Source organism: Oryza glaberrima, chromosome 11 (genome assembly GCF_000147395.1).
Source record: "Oryza glaberrima chromosome 11, OglaRS2, whole genome shotgun sequence".
In the NCBI taxonomy this organism is placed as follows: Eukaryota; Viridiplantae; Streptophyta; class Magnoliopsida; order Poales; family Poaceae; genus Oryza; species Oryza glaberrima.
This window is the reverse complement of record NC_068336.1, coordinates 11,467,682-11,482,209: the sequence shown is the minus strand read 5'-3', so window position 1 is coordinate 11,482,209 and position 14,528 is coordinate 11,467,682.

Genomic DNA, 14,528 nt, shown 5'->3' with positions numbered 1-14,528 from the left:
TAGGTTTTCTTTAGTTAATTGACATATATGTTATATTATCAAGAACTAAACATTTTAGTTCTCATTTCAGGTAGCTGGCAGTATTGCAATATCCTGTCAAAAATTGATCATTGCATTTAGATAGTTCCCATTTCTTTACAGGTACATGCTATCAAAAAGTTGCATTTGAGAGCAACACTGTACAACATATGGTTACACTATACATGCTACCAGAAAATTGCATACATCAGCTTGAAAGGGTATCATGTACACAGGGCAAATGAGCAAAAATGAAATCAAGCAATTCCTTCTGCCACCATCTTCTCTTCCAATTGATTTTGGGAGCAACTAGAAGAGAGCGTGCGGCATCATGCTGCGCGACCGATAAAGTTTCATATATAGATTGAACAACCATTTAAATTTTCAAAGACTGAGAAGAGTTGTATACAAAATGTGAACAAATTGGTGAGAGGAGGTTAATTATCAGTGTGCACAGAGAGGGCCACATGTAGTCGTCGGTATACACAGCGCGCTCCTCGAATGACATTGGCTCGCCGTGGAGCTTCACCCAGGTTGTGACATCGTTCGGCCGTTGTCGAGCATGTAGGTTTCGTGTAGTCCCCCGTGGAGAGGAGGAGACCATCGTGATATGACCTGTGGTGCATGGTCCAAGCGACATGATGTGGCAGCTGAAAAGGTTGCGGTAAGGGTGACCATGTCTCGCCAATGCCAGCCCTGGCCTGGTCAACCACCTCTAACCTCGGTTCCGTAAGCAAGCTTGCAAATTATGTCTTTGTGGTAAATCTTGCTATCAAGCTTGATAGCGTTGTACTTGGCGAGCCAGCGAACACTTTCCCTGAGCCGGTGTCGGTGATGTCGCTCTCAACATTGTTGGCGCCGCTGGATTTGCCGGTGATGCCGATGATCTTCGAACCAACCTTGATGAAGTCCATGCCAATAAGGTGAGCGATAGGGGGTTTGGTGAGCTCTTCACCAATGTTGAAGATGCTATGTCAATGCAGTGTGCACGACATAGCTGAAGTGGTCATTGTGGCCATCTTGCAAGATCAGCTAGAGGCGTAAAGAGGCTTCTTGGTCCTCTAATGATGGTAGAGCCGCTGATCCTCATGCATCGGTGTTACCATCTGCCACAAACCAGAGTTGCCAAAGTTTGTTGTCTAGCATTGAACCCCAAACAACGATGGGACTCTGGCTCAGGGAACATCAAGGAGATCAAAATTCGTGGTACATGGGTGATAGTGAACACCAGCAATACCCATAGTCACTATCATCAGAGATGGGTGACGGTGAAAGCCAGCAATAAAATCGACGACCTCGGAAGCTTATAATTGTGTAGGCGAGCTCGGACTCAGAGATGAACAATCATCATCAAACTCTGCACTCACGTGGCAATCGACGCGGACACTGAGAAAACATCTTCTCATACGACGTGGTGAATGTTGGTCGGAGTACTCCTCCATCGTCAACACCGACGACGAAGGTGTGCACGATCCTACAAACCACCGATGCAAATGGAGTGATAGCCCCAAGCTCTAGGGTAAAGCTTGGAAGATAGGCACATTAAGGTAGACGCGGTGGAGGAACTCACCTTTGTGTGTAAGGAAACACAAGCAAACATATACGCCAGGAGAGGAAGGAAGAACAAACAAAATTGTGACAGCACACAAAGGCGGTAACTCATCCTCATCTAAGCTGGCCACTGGACTAGCCAATCAAAGAGAAGCACAAGGAGTAGTAAGTTCCAACTAACAAACAAATCGGCATCTGCGCGTGATGGTAAAGCAGCGATGAGCAACCTGATGAAATGGTAAATAACTCACCCAGATGTAAATAAGGAAAAAGAAATGAAGACGTGTCGCACCGTGAGACACCAACAGAGACCAAAATCTATCTATTGAAAAATTGAAAAGAAACCAGCAACTTTGCCACTATCTTCTCTTCCAATTGCTGCTTTGCCCTTGGGGCCTGCTCCTCGCCTCCTCTTCTCAACCAAGGGCCACTGCATGATGACGCGACGGACGAGGCGTTGAGATGGGGATAGCGACATCGGGCTGTGCGCTCAGTGGCTAGGGCAGCACCACCGCAGGGCGCACAGTGGCTGGGGTGATGCTCGGCGGCGACAGACTAAGACTGCGAATTTGGGAGAGAACATTTCTTTGATATGACATGTGGGACAAGGGCAAAAATGTTGACAATCTAACAAGGAAACAACAAATGGAATTAGAAAATCAGAAATACATAAAAGAAAAGGAAAAAGTGGTGTCAAATAAAACAATTCGCAGTCCTGATTGTATATTATAGAAGGCATGCAATTAGGTGGTAAAAAGATCAAGACGCACGAATTAGATGGTAAATTATCAAAATTCATGCTTGCAAAAGTGACAGAAGAAAAACTTCTAAATACGGAGTATATAGAAACTATTTGATACTAGTAATTTGCTCGTGCTAACGCTACGGTAATATTTAGTAATACAAATTAAATAATCAAAGGAATACAATATATGTTTTTGTCAAACAAGCATAAAATAGAAGGTTCAAAATTAAACATGAGTTATTATATGTTTGTAAAAAAGTTTCATGTTTCGAAAACATATACTCCCTTTGTTACACACTGTAAGACATTTTGACATCCTTGTCTTGATTCAGTGATATGCATATCAATTTGGACAAATATATTAAACATATATGTAGATCTCTCTATGAATCTATTCAAAATCCAAAACGTCTTATTACCATGAAACAAAGGAAATAATTCCTAATGCACAACTTCACAATCAGTGCGTAGACATAAAAATCGAAACCATCCATCAACTCTAATGTTTTTTTTGAAACGTATAACGGCAAAAGACTTGCAGGATATATTAGAAGAAATAAATAAAGGTTACAAAAAATCGCAGACTCTCATGTAGTAGGGGCCTGTGTTACGATATTACAAAGATTGTGAGCCCCCCTAAACAGATCTCTAGCTCAAGAGAGTCTAGAGCTAATAAGATGGCCTATATTTTCCTTTATAGCAAAGGCGACCTGCAACTCATTTTGTGAGACATGTTGGAAGATTCTACGGTTTCGCTCCAACCAGACATTCCACTAGGTAGTTAGCACGGCTCCTAGGATTTGTTTTCTCATAGCGGTTGGCGTTACAGAACTTAGGATATCCCACCAATCTGTTGTGCTTTCATGAGTCGTTTGTTGAGGAAAGAAAGAACTATAGCCCATCTAACTTGAGGCGTGGTGCCAAACTCTGCTTGTGAAAGGACACTATTTTGCTAGGTGATTTGAATCTTCAAAAGCACTTCTACAGAGACTGTATATCCAATCACATGGCCAATGTCTCTTGAGAAGGTTTTCAGTTGTTAGTGTTCTTTGGTGCAGGATCAACCAGCCAAAAAAACGATGCTTTGGTTCAGAATGCGTTGTCCAAAGAGTTGAGAAATTTGTATGTGTTATCTCCCCTTGAAATTGCATTTGATATGCACTCTTTGCCGAGTATTCTCTATTTGCAGTCCACTTCCAGGAGATGTCGTCTGTTCTTTGTTCATCTAAAATGACACCCTGTATTTTGCTCCCTAGCTGAACCCATTCCTCAATCTCCGAAATAGATGTAATCGGGTTAAGCATGGCAATCCAATGGTTGTCTTGCAGTTCCACCTGGAGATTATTTCCCTTTCTTTTGGCAAGCTTGAAAATAGAGGGCGCAATGTGTTGAGGTGCTCTTCCATCGAGCCAATGGTCTGTCCAAAACCTGATTTTGTTCCCATTTCCTATCGAGATCTATGTTGCCGCCTGAAAAAGGGCATGGTCGATTTTTTCGCAGGGTGTCTCCATGTTAACCCACGGCTTAGTTTCATCTTTCCATCCAAACCATAGCCAGCGAAGCCTGAGTGCTCTCGAGAACTTTTCTAGGTTTAGAATACCAAGCCCCTCCAAATACTTTGGTTTGCAAACCGAGTTCCAATTTAGCAGGCTACAACCCACGGAAACACTTCCGGATCTTCCCCTTTCCACAAAATATGCCGTCTAAAGCAGTCAATTCTTTTGTAAAGCCATTTGTGAGAAGGAATAACAAATATGTGGTAAATTGGCATAGCTGAGAGAGTTTATTTCACCAAGACCTTGCGGCCTGTAGCTGTGAAGAAACATCCTTTCCACCCTGGAATATGACCCCCCCCCCACATTATCAATCAATGGTTGTAAGTCTAATTTCCTAATTTTCTTGAAGTGCAGGGGGAGACCGAGGTATTTGCAGGGGAAAGATTTCAGGCTTCCTGTGAAAGAAGGGAGAAGGCCTTCAACATCAATACCAGAGCATGATATTGGGAAGATTTCAGTTTTGGTGAGATTTGTGTGCAGTCCACTTATTTGAGCAAAGAGGGAAAGGATCTTCTTCAGTGCTTGAAGGTCATTTTGTGATAGTGCCATGAAGAGAGCAACATCATCTGCATATAAGGAGCATCGGAATCTTGCCTGTCTTTGAGGAAGATTAGTGATTACAAAGGACTCTTCCGCCTTCTTTATGATCTGTTGCAAAGGTTCCATCACGAGAATAAACAACGTTGGTGATAGAGGATCACCTTGCCTGAGCCCACACGTGTGATTGATGTGTTCCCCTGGGATTCCATTAAGCAACACTCTGGAAGATGAGGTTCCCAAAAGGTTGGAGATCCAGTTTCCCCATTTTTGACCGAACCCCAGATTTTGCAGGGTTTCGAGAAGGCCTTCGATATGTCCACCTTGATGAAGAGAGTGCCTTTTTTCTTTCGATGAAGCAGCCTAATCACATTTTGCATGTAGAGGAAATTGTCATGAATAGCCCTTTTTTTTTATGAAAGCACTTTGGTTTTGGAAGACCAAATCATTTAGCTTGGGTTATGATAGAATTTGTTATCTCGTTTACTTTTCTGTCATCTTGCAAAAGACCTTTGTCTCCGAAAAACTTAGCATTCTCTACTCAATGTCTCGATATCTATGATGAACATGTGCGTTTAAACATCAATGATAAGGACGGAACAAAAGAGGACCTGTGTGTGTGCCAGCAATATTTGTCGACTTCAACAACACACACACAGATATGGTTACCAATGAAAAAAAATGAAAATAATGCAATTCATGTAGCAAATATGAAGCATTATCTCATTACCAGATGGTTACCTATTGAGAAGTTAATATATATAAAAAAAAATCAATACAGTACCAACACTGAGTAGTATGTTGAGAACATCATCATATATTTTTGAAACAGAAATCAATCTACCATGTTTGAAACAATGTAATTGTATCCCACAAGTATATGGCACACTACATAATTGCTCTGTACCATATGCTATGTCAGTCAATACTTTCTTTGTAGCCTAAAAGCAAGAGTGTATCAAAAGAATGTATTAATACCATGTGAGGAACACCATTGAGCTTTAACATTTTAAGAGGCCCCATCACAAAGGTCAGACAGTTGAGAATCCAACCCATTGCTAGCCAAGATGCAGTTGATGTTATTAGATCCTTCTTATCATTTGGTTGAAACAGATCACTGCTTGTGTTGAAGTGTGAGCCTGACTTCCCCAAACTCCTTGCAAGCTGCAGGCATGACCCCAAACAAGGAATTTAGTGCGACATTACAAAATAACATTTGTTTTTAGTGCCAACTAGGCCATGAGTGTAGCAGCAAGATTGCCTACATTGTTTTCCTAAATGAATCTGGTTGCTGAATTGATTCATGAGGCAAACAATTCCCAGAAAATCTTCCCAATCAGGACCTCGGCTCTGAGAAAAAAAATAGTGAGTGAATGAATATTGAAAAAAACCATTATGGGTTGCTCTCATTGAATTTTGCCTTTGTGAACAACCATGGATGTATATATCCTATACACCATAGAAAACAAATCGGATCACTTGCACCACCATTGGTTAAGACCAATGCCATCACTGTTGCTTCCTCCATCATTCAGGACAAATGGTGTTGGAATTAATGAATGGGCCTTAGCCCACTCGAAGATTAATTCTTTGGAAAATCACAAAAGCCCACCTCATGGGATGACATGCATGTGGAGTTTAGTACCACCTTCCTTATTCTAGGAGTGGGGGACCTCCTTAAAAGGAAGGATGCCCTCCTAGCCACTTGAAGCATGTGTGGTGGAGAGAAGAGGGGGGAACACACGCGCGCACTCGCTCGCCTCGCCTCGCCTGGCAGTTCGGTTACGCGTATTGGAGATCGTGCGGGCGCCCTGATCAAGCGACCCTTCTCAATATAAACCGACCCGCCGTCTTCACGCAATATACGCGAAATCAATCTAGGGTTTGCCTTCCTACTCTGTGCTGCGCTGTCGCTCGTAGATTACTCCATCCCGCTCGCCGGTGTGCACCGGCGATCGCGAGAGCAGGTCTCCGGAACCTCTGCCTTCGACGTCCTGCACCGGGAGAAGGCGGCAATAAGGTTTTTGGGAAGTGCTTTGCGCGACTGCTCCCTGTTCATCTGCGATGGCTCGTCTTCCTCTTCGCTCGCGTGCTGCGTGCCTTCGTAGATGCCTGTGAAAAGTTTCGACCAAGCAGCCGGTCTTTCCGCCACCTCGGTACGTGTTCAATATGTTGCGCATATTTAATCTGTTCATGTTATACTGTGTAGTTTACATGTGTAGATATAATGATGCGTTCATGCTAGTTTTCATCTGTAATGTCATGATTTATTTATGGAATAGATTAAATCATTATATGCCTATAATCTCAACAATACAAAAACTTATTATAGGCACTGTGATTTTACTATGGCTGGTTTTGCCGATGCACTGAGGCCGGATAAATTCACCGGTGTGCATTTTAAGAGATGGCAGATCAGGGTCACTCTGTGGCTGACAGCTATGAAATGCTTCTGGGTGAGTACTGGCAAACCTGAAGGAGTTCTTACTGCTGAACAGCAAAAGCCATTCGAGGAAGCCACTACTCTCTTTGTGGGATGCATTCTTAGCGTTCTTGGCGATCGTCTGGTCGAGGTGTATATGCATATGACCGACGCTAAGGAGTTGTGGGATGCACTGAATACTAAATTTGGTGCTACTAATGCTAGCAATGATCTGTATATCATGGAGCAGTTTCATGACTACAAGATGGCTGACAACCGTTCTGTAGTCGAACAGACTCATGAGATACAAACCATGGCTAAGGAACTCGAACTCCTTAAGTGTGTCTTACCCGACAAATTTGTGGCCGGGTGCATTATTGCGAAACTACCTCCATCTTGGAGAAGTTTCGGTACTGCACTCAAACACAAGAGACAGGAATACTCCGTTGAGGGGTTGATAGCGTCTCTTGATGTTGAGGAGAAAGCTCGGGAAAAAGATGCCGCGTCTAAGGGCAATGGTGGGCAGTCCAGTGCCAATGTTGTGCACAAGGCCCAGAACAAGAGCAAGGGGGAAATACAAAGCTCAGCAGACCACCAACTTCAAGAAGCAGAAGAAGAACAACAACAATCCTAATCAGGATGAGAGGACTTGCTTTGTGTGTGGCCAACTTGGTCATCTGGCTAGGAAGTGTCCACAGCACAAGGGGATAAAGGCACCTACAGGGCAGACTTCTAAGTCTGCTAATGTGACCATTGGCAACACTGGAGATGGAAGCGGGTATGGTAATTTACCTGCTGTTTTTTCAGTTAATCAGTCTACTAATTGGTGGGTTGATACTAGGGCCAATGTACATGTTTGTGCTGACATCTCATTGTTTTCTTCTTATCAGGTCGCACGGGGTTCCACCGTCCTAATGGGGAATAGGTCACATGCTTCTGTTCATGGTGTTGGCACGGTAGATCTGAAGTTTACTTCGGGAAAGATCGTGCAGCTGAAGAACGTGCAGCATGTCCCTTCTATCGACAGGAATCTTGTTAGTGGCTCCCGTCTGACTAGAGCCGGATTTAAGTTGGTTTTTGAGTCTAATAAAGTAGTCGTGTCCAAACATGGATATTTTATTGGTAAAGGTTATGAGTGCGGAGGCCTGTTCCGCTTTTCCCTTTCTGATTTCTGCAATAAGTCTGTGAACCATATTTGTGGCAGTGTGGATGATGAGGCTAATGTTTGGCACTCACGTTTATGTCATATTAATTTTGGCTTGATGTCTCGGCTTTCCAGCATGTGTTTAATTCCTAAGTTTTCCATTGTTAAAGGTTCTAAGTGCCATAGTTGTGTGCAATTGAAGCAACCTCGCAAGCCTCACAAGGCTGCTGAGGAAAGAAACTTGGCACCACTAGAACTCCTACATTCAGATCTTTGTGAAATGAATGGGGTGTTGACAAAGGGTGGAAAACGATATTTCATGACTTTGATTGATGATGCTACTAGATTTTGCTATGTGTACTTGTTGAATACGAAAGACAAAACTCTAGACTATTTTAAAATTTATCAGGCAGAAGTTGAAAATCAACTTGACAGAAAGATAAAAAGACTTATGTCTGATCGTGGTAGAGAGTTTTTCTTAAACGAGTTTGACTTATTCTGTGAGGAACAGGGCATCATACATGAGAGGACGCCTCCCTATTCTCCCGAGTCTAATAGGATTGCTGAAAGGAAGAACCGCACACTGACTGACTTGGTGAATGCCATGTTGGACTACCTAAGGCATGGTAGGGGGAGGCATTGTTGACCTCGAATCATGTGTTAAACAGAGTTCCTAATAGAAATAAGGACAAAACACCATATGAGATATGGATCGGGAGAAAATCATCACTTTCTTACTTGCGCACATGGGGGTGCTTGGCGAAAGTCAATGTACCAATAACGAAGAAGCACAAACTTGGACCTAAGACTGTGGACTGTGTCTTTCTAGGGTATGCTTATCACAGCATTGCCTATAGATTTTTAATAGTTAAATCTGAGGTACCTGACATGCATGTTGGTACAATTATGGAGTCTCGTGATGCTACCTTCTTTGAGAGCTTTTTCCCAATGAAGGATACACATAGTAGTTCGAGCCAACCATCTGAAATAATTCCCAGTTCAATCACACCACCAGAACAAACTGAACATACACATGAACATGTCACTGAGGAGGATGACAGTGAAGCTCCTTGAAGGAGTAAGAGACAAAGGACGGCTAAGTCTTTTGGTGATGATTTCACTGTGTATCTTGTGGATGATACTCCTAAGTCAATTTCAGAAGCATATGCATCTCCTGATGCAGACTACTGGAAGGAGGCTGTCCGTAGTGAAATGGATTCTATTATCGCTAACGGGACTTGGGAGGTGACAGAGCGACCCTATGGGTGTAAACCTGTGGGATGCAAGTGGGTGTTCAAAAAGAAGCTTAGGCCTGACGGTACTATTGAAAAGTACAAGGCTCGGCTTGTTGCTAAGGGCTATACTCAGAAAGAAGGCGAAGATTTCTTTGACACTTACTCACCTATTGCTAGATTGACCACAATTCGTGTGCTACTTTCCCTAGCAGCCTCACATGGTCTTCTCGTTCATCAAATGGACGTTAAGACAGCTTTTCTTAATGGAGAGCTGGATGAGGAGATCTTTAGAGGTGAGAATGGGATTACACTCTTGCAGTCCCATTATGTGGAGAAGATCTTGAATCGCTTTGGCTACATTGATAGTAAGCCTTCTCCAACACCTTATGATCCTAGCTTGTTGCTTCGCAAGAACAAGAGAATTGCTAGGAATCAACTGGAATACTCCCAAATCATTGGCTCGTTGATGTACCTGGCTAGTGCAACTAGGCCTGATATCTCCTTTGCTGTGAGCAAGTTGAGTCGATTTACCTCTAATCCGGGAGATAATCACTAGCGTGCGCTTGAGCGAGTAATGCGCTATCTGAAAGGTACTGTGGAATTGGGGCTTCACTATACTGGGTATCCTGCGGTACTGGAGGGTTATAGTGATTCTAACTGGATCTCTGATGTGGATGAGATCAAAGCCACTAGTGGATATGTCTTCACACTGGGTGGTGGTGCTGTTTCATGGAGGTCTTGCAAACAGACCATTTTGACGAGGTCAACCATGGAAGCAGAGCTGACGGCACTGGATACTGCTACTATTGAGGCAGAATGGCTGCGTGATCTATTAATGGATCTGCCTATTGTTGAAAAACCGGTGCCGGCTATCCTTATGAACTGTGACAATCAAACGGTAATTGTCAAAGTGAATAGTTCTAAGGATAATATGTAATCGTCTAGACATGTGAAAAGACGATTGAAGTCTGTCAGGAAATTAAGAAACTCCGGAGTTATAACGTTGGATTACATCCAAACAGCTAGAAACCTGGAAGACAATGCATCGAAGGAGATGGGTTTGAGACCCATGTGAGTTATACTATGGTGGTAACCCAGTCTATGTGATCGGAGATCCCGTGAATTAGAATCTGGGAAGAACAAACCATTAGTAAACTAGAGGAGAGTACCAATCTATACCCTCTCTAAGTGAAGATGCATGTACTCTCGTGAGCTGCAAGGCAGGTTGGCTATGCCTTAATGAGTTCTGTTGGCTTTAATTAGCGAAGATGTTGTCCTGCATAGCATTCTTGAAAGAACTCACCTTTGTGAGCTTGACTGTTGGTCGCAGTCTATGGAGATTTTGGGTGAATCTTCTAGGAAGCTTACTCTATACCTAGGAGTATGACTTATACGCTCCACCCGAGGGGTAGTCTACAGACGGTCTAGTACCAGATAAGACTCTGAGTGAAACTTGCTTGCACAAGACTTGCAATTCAAGGCATAGTCCATTGTTCAATTTGTGAGTAAGTGTAGCTTGGAGTTCTAGGTGGATGTTCAACCTTAATCGGTCTCCATCGAACCGCTGGTATATAAATAGTACATTGGAAAAGGCAAATCTCAGTGGGATTTTGAGATTTGGTGGGGGATTGTTGGAATTAATGAATGAGCCTTAGCCCACTCGAAGATTAATTATTTGGAAAATCACAAAAGCCAACCTCATGGGATGACATGCATGTGGAGTTTAGTACCACCTTGCTTATTCTAGGAGAGGGGGACCTCCTTAAAAGGGATAATGCCCTCCTAGCCACTTGAAGCATGTGTGGTGGAGAGAAGAGGAGGAACACACGCGCGCACTCGCTCACCTCGCCTCGCCTCGCCTGGCAGGGCAGGTTCCTCACCTTGCGCAGATGCAGCCTCCTTTTGCAGTTTTGTTTTGCTGCAAATTCGGATTCATTTTTGTTTTGGAAACGTTCTAAAAAATCCGGTGCGTGCAAACGGCGTGGAGTCCGGATAAGTTACGCGCGACTTATCCGGTTCGATTACGTGCAGTGGAGATCGTGTGGGCGCCCTGATCAAGCGACCCTTCTCTATATAAACCGACCCGCCGTCTTCACGCAATATACGCGAAATCAATCTAGGGTTTGCCTTCCTACTCTGTGCTGCGCCGTCGCTCGTAGATTACTCCATCCCGCTCGTCGGCGTACACCGGCGATCGGGAGAGCAGGTCTCCGGAACCTCTGCCTTTGACGTCCTGCACCGGGAGAAGGCGGCAATAAGGTTTTTGGGAAGCGCTTTGCGCGACTGCTCCCTGTTCGTCCGCGACGGCTCGTCTTCCTCTTCGTTCGCGTGCTGCATGACTTCGTAGATGCCTGCGAAAAGTTTCGACCAAGCAGCCGGTCTTTCCGCCACCTCGGTACGTGTTCAATATGTTGCGCATATTTGATCTGTTCATGTTATACTGTGTAGTTTCTGTGTGTAGATCTAATGATGCGTTCATGCTAGTTTTCATCTGTAATGTCATGATTTATTTATGGAATAGATTAAATCATTCTATGCCTATAATCTCAACAAATGGTTCCACATAAAGCTAAGGAACGTGATGCTCTTCTTCTACTCCAAAATGAAGTAAAGAAAAAGAAGAGAAGTTCAGAGTAGGAATGTACGTAAACGATGATCAGAAAAATGCAGTCAATTTACACACTTCTCCAATCCGTTTGCACCAGACAGCTGCAAGCATTCTGCAGCATCTTCTGATGAAAGCTCCTTGTGAAATGTATTCAGCTCCTCAAAAACATCTATAAGGGGCAGATTCACCTGTTATTATATGCCCTCACAAAGCACAGCATTAAGAGTGCTTTCGATGAAAACGGCAACATCCTAACAGATGTACCTACCAAAACAATATGCCCGGTGAAAGAATTCTCAAGCCCACGCAATGGTTATCCAATATCTCCGGGAAAAAAATTCTCAAGCCCCAATAAAGGTTATTTGTGTTTCTTCTTTTGTCTTGTAAATAACATTTTGATTCACTTTTATAAAATTATACTGGTGGACAAATGCCTGATAGTTTTCCCTAAAAAATGGTTATCCGCGTTAGTCCAAGGTTTGGGTTCTATGACCGGCGGACTGGATCCACCAGCAACCTATGGACTAGCAGGTGGTGTCCGTCTTGGCGCCGAGGGGACTGTGGTGGTGATTAACACAGAGTGGGGCTCGGGCGAGGCACAATTTTCGTCTGCGGAGGCATGTGGACAACGACAACACCGTAAATCACCAATTGAAAATATTAAAACTTAATAATCAGATAGGTTACCTCATGACTATATGTTTCAGAACCAGCCAAAGTCTACAGCATGCCAAAGTATACAAAAGTCTATGCCTTGCATATGTTCTGGTCTCTGGTCACCTGAAATGTAGATATTACCAGAAGATTATTAACGGTTGTAGACCATGCAAAAGTCTAAGATGCAATTGAAAGGTCAATCCTGAGAGAAAATGTAGAAAATTATTAGGGCACCGCATCATTCTGAATTTAAGTCTTCCAAACACATATAATTTGTGATGAACTGAAGCAGCACATTTCCTCTAAAAGTCATGGAAGTGTGGATAAATCGACATCAAACTCTAGTCGACAGAAGGTTTTTTTTGTCTGCACCGGAAGATGATAGTAAAAGTGTCAGGAAAAGCTCCATTATGAAGTAATATTATAGCCTAATCTCAAACAATCAAAGCAGTTTTGTAGTTTTTTTTTGTTCGATATGCTTTAAAAACTATTCAGATCAAATGAAATCAATTTGTTTCGTAATGCACTCAACACAATAAACACAAATAATCAGCTGATTATAGTTGGAACTGCAATTGTTTTCCTCAACAAAATTAGTGTGCACTCTCATTAGGAACTAAAGTACAATCAGTAGTGCTGCTAAATAGGACAGCAGGAGACCAAAATTTGGTGCTGCTAACTGGAAAGCGAATTACATATACATGGAGCTAGCAGTACTCACGATTCAATTCCTCAATTACCCCATTGCATGCCTTGCCATCACTACAAAGAAATATGATCTTCTGTGACGAATTCCTCGTGACATCAGAGCTCTTCGTCATTAGCACATTCCATTTTATGACGATTAGTATGAGATGGGGGTGGCTTAGTGACGAAAAAAATGTGTTCGTCATTAACACCAACTAGAAATTGTCATAAAGTATTTCAATGGGACATTGTGACGAATATTAATTTGTCATAGATATATAATGCATTTCTTGAAAAAAAATATACTCCCTCTATCCCATAATATAAGGCGCGGTAAAAGCTGGCACGGTCTCCAAAACTAATCTTTAGCTTATAATTTCTCATATACTATAAGATTTATAGCAACAAAACTATAATCATATGAAAGTAAATTTAAATATCAATCTAATGATATAATTTTTAACAAATAAAACATTTTATATTATACTAAGTGTTGGCCAAATGTTTAAAAGTTGAATCTTGAAATGCGTGCACACCTTACATTATGGGATGGATGGAGTATTAAAAGTTAACGCAATTTAATCAAGTGAATTAATGAGGAAACTAAAATTTTCCTTTAAAAATCATGGACGGAAATATTTTTTGTAATATTTTACGTGGTCTAAATTATTATTTGAAATTTTTCGTGAATTTTCAGAGCTCAATAACTAATTTTAATACCACAAAACTTATTTAACCTATTAAAATAAATAGAAAACAAATTAAAATTCCTCTCTATGTACTTGGGCCTTTTTCAGCCCAAGTATTACTCTATCCCTCCCTCAGCCCGCAGCCTATCTCTCCCTCTTCCTCCCTCTTCGGGCCGCCGGCCCAGCCTTTTTGCTACCCCTCGCCGAAAAGTCCATTTTACCACCATCCTCTAAATTCAAATAACATTTCAGGTAGCAAAGATTTCAAATAAAAAAATTGTCAATAATAATTGTATAACTTATCAAGATCTACAACATTTTTTTGGTCATTTTTCTATATGACTTTATTTCGATAATTTGAATTTGAATTTCAAATTATGACAACTTCAAACATCACTTTCAAATACTAAATGATTTCAACTGAAAAAGTCATCAACAACAAAGTTGTATAACTCATCAATATCTATAACTTTTATTTTGGTCATTTTGCTATATGACTTTGTTTCGATAATTTGAATTTGAATTTCAAATTATGACAACTTTAAACAACATTTTCAAATACTAAACAACCTCAACTGAAAAAGTCATCAACAACAAAGTTGTATAACTCATCAATAACTATAACTTTTATTTTGGTCATTTATTCATCCGACAAAGTGACAGTAACATTGTTCATAAA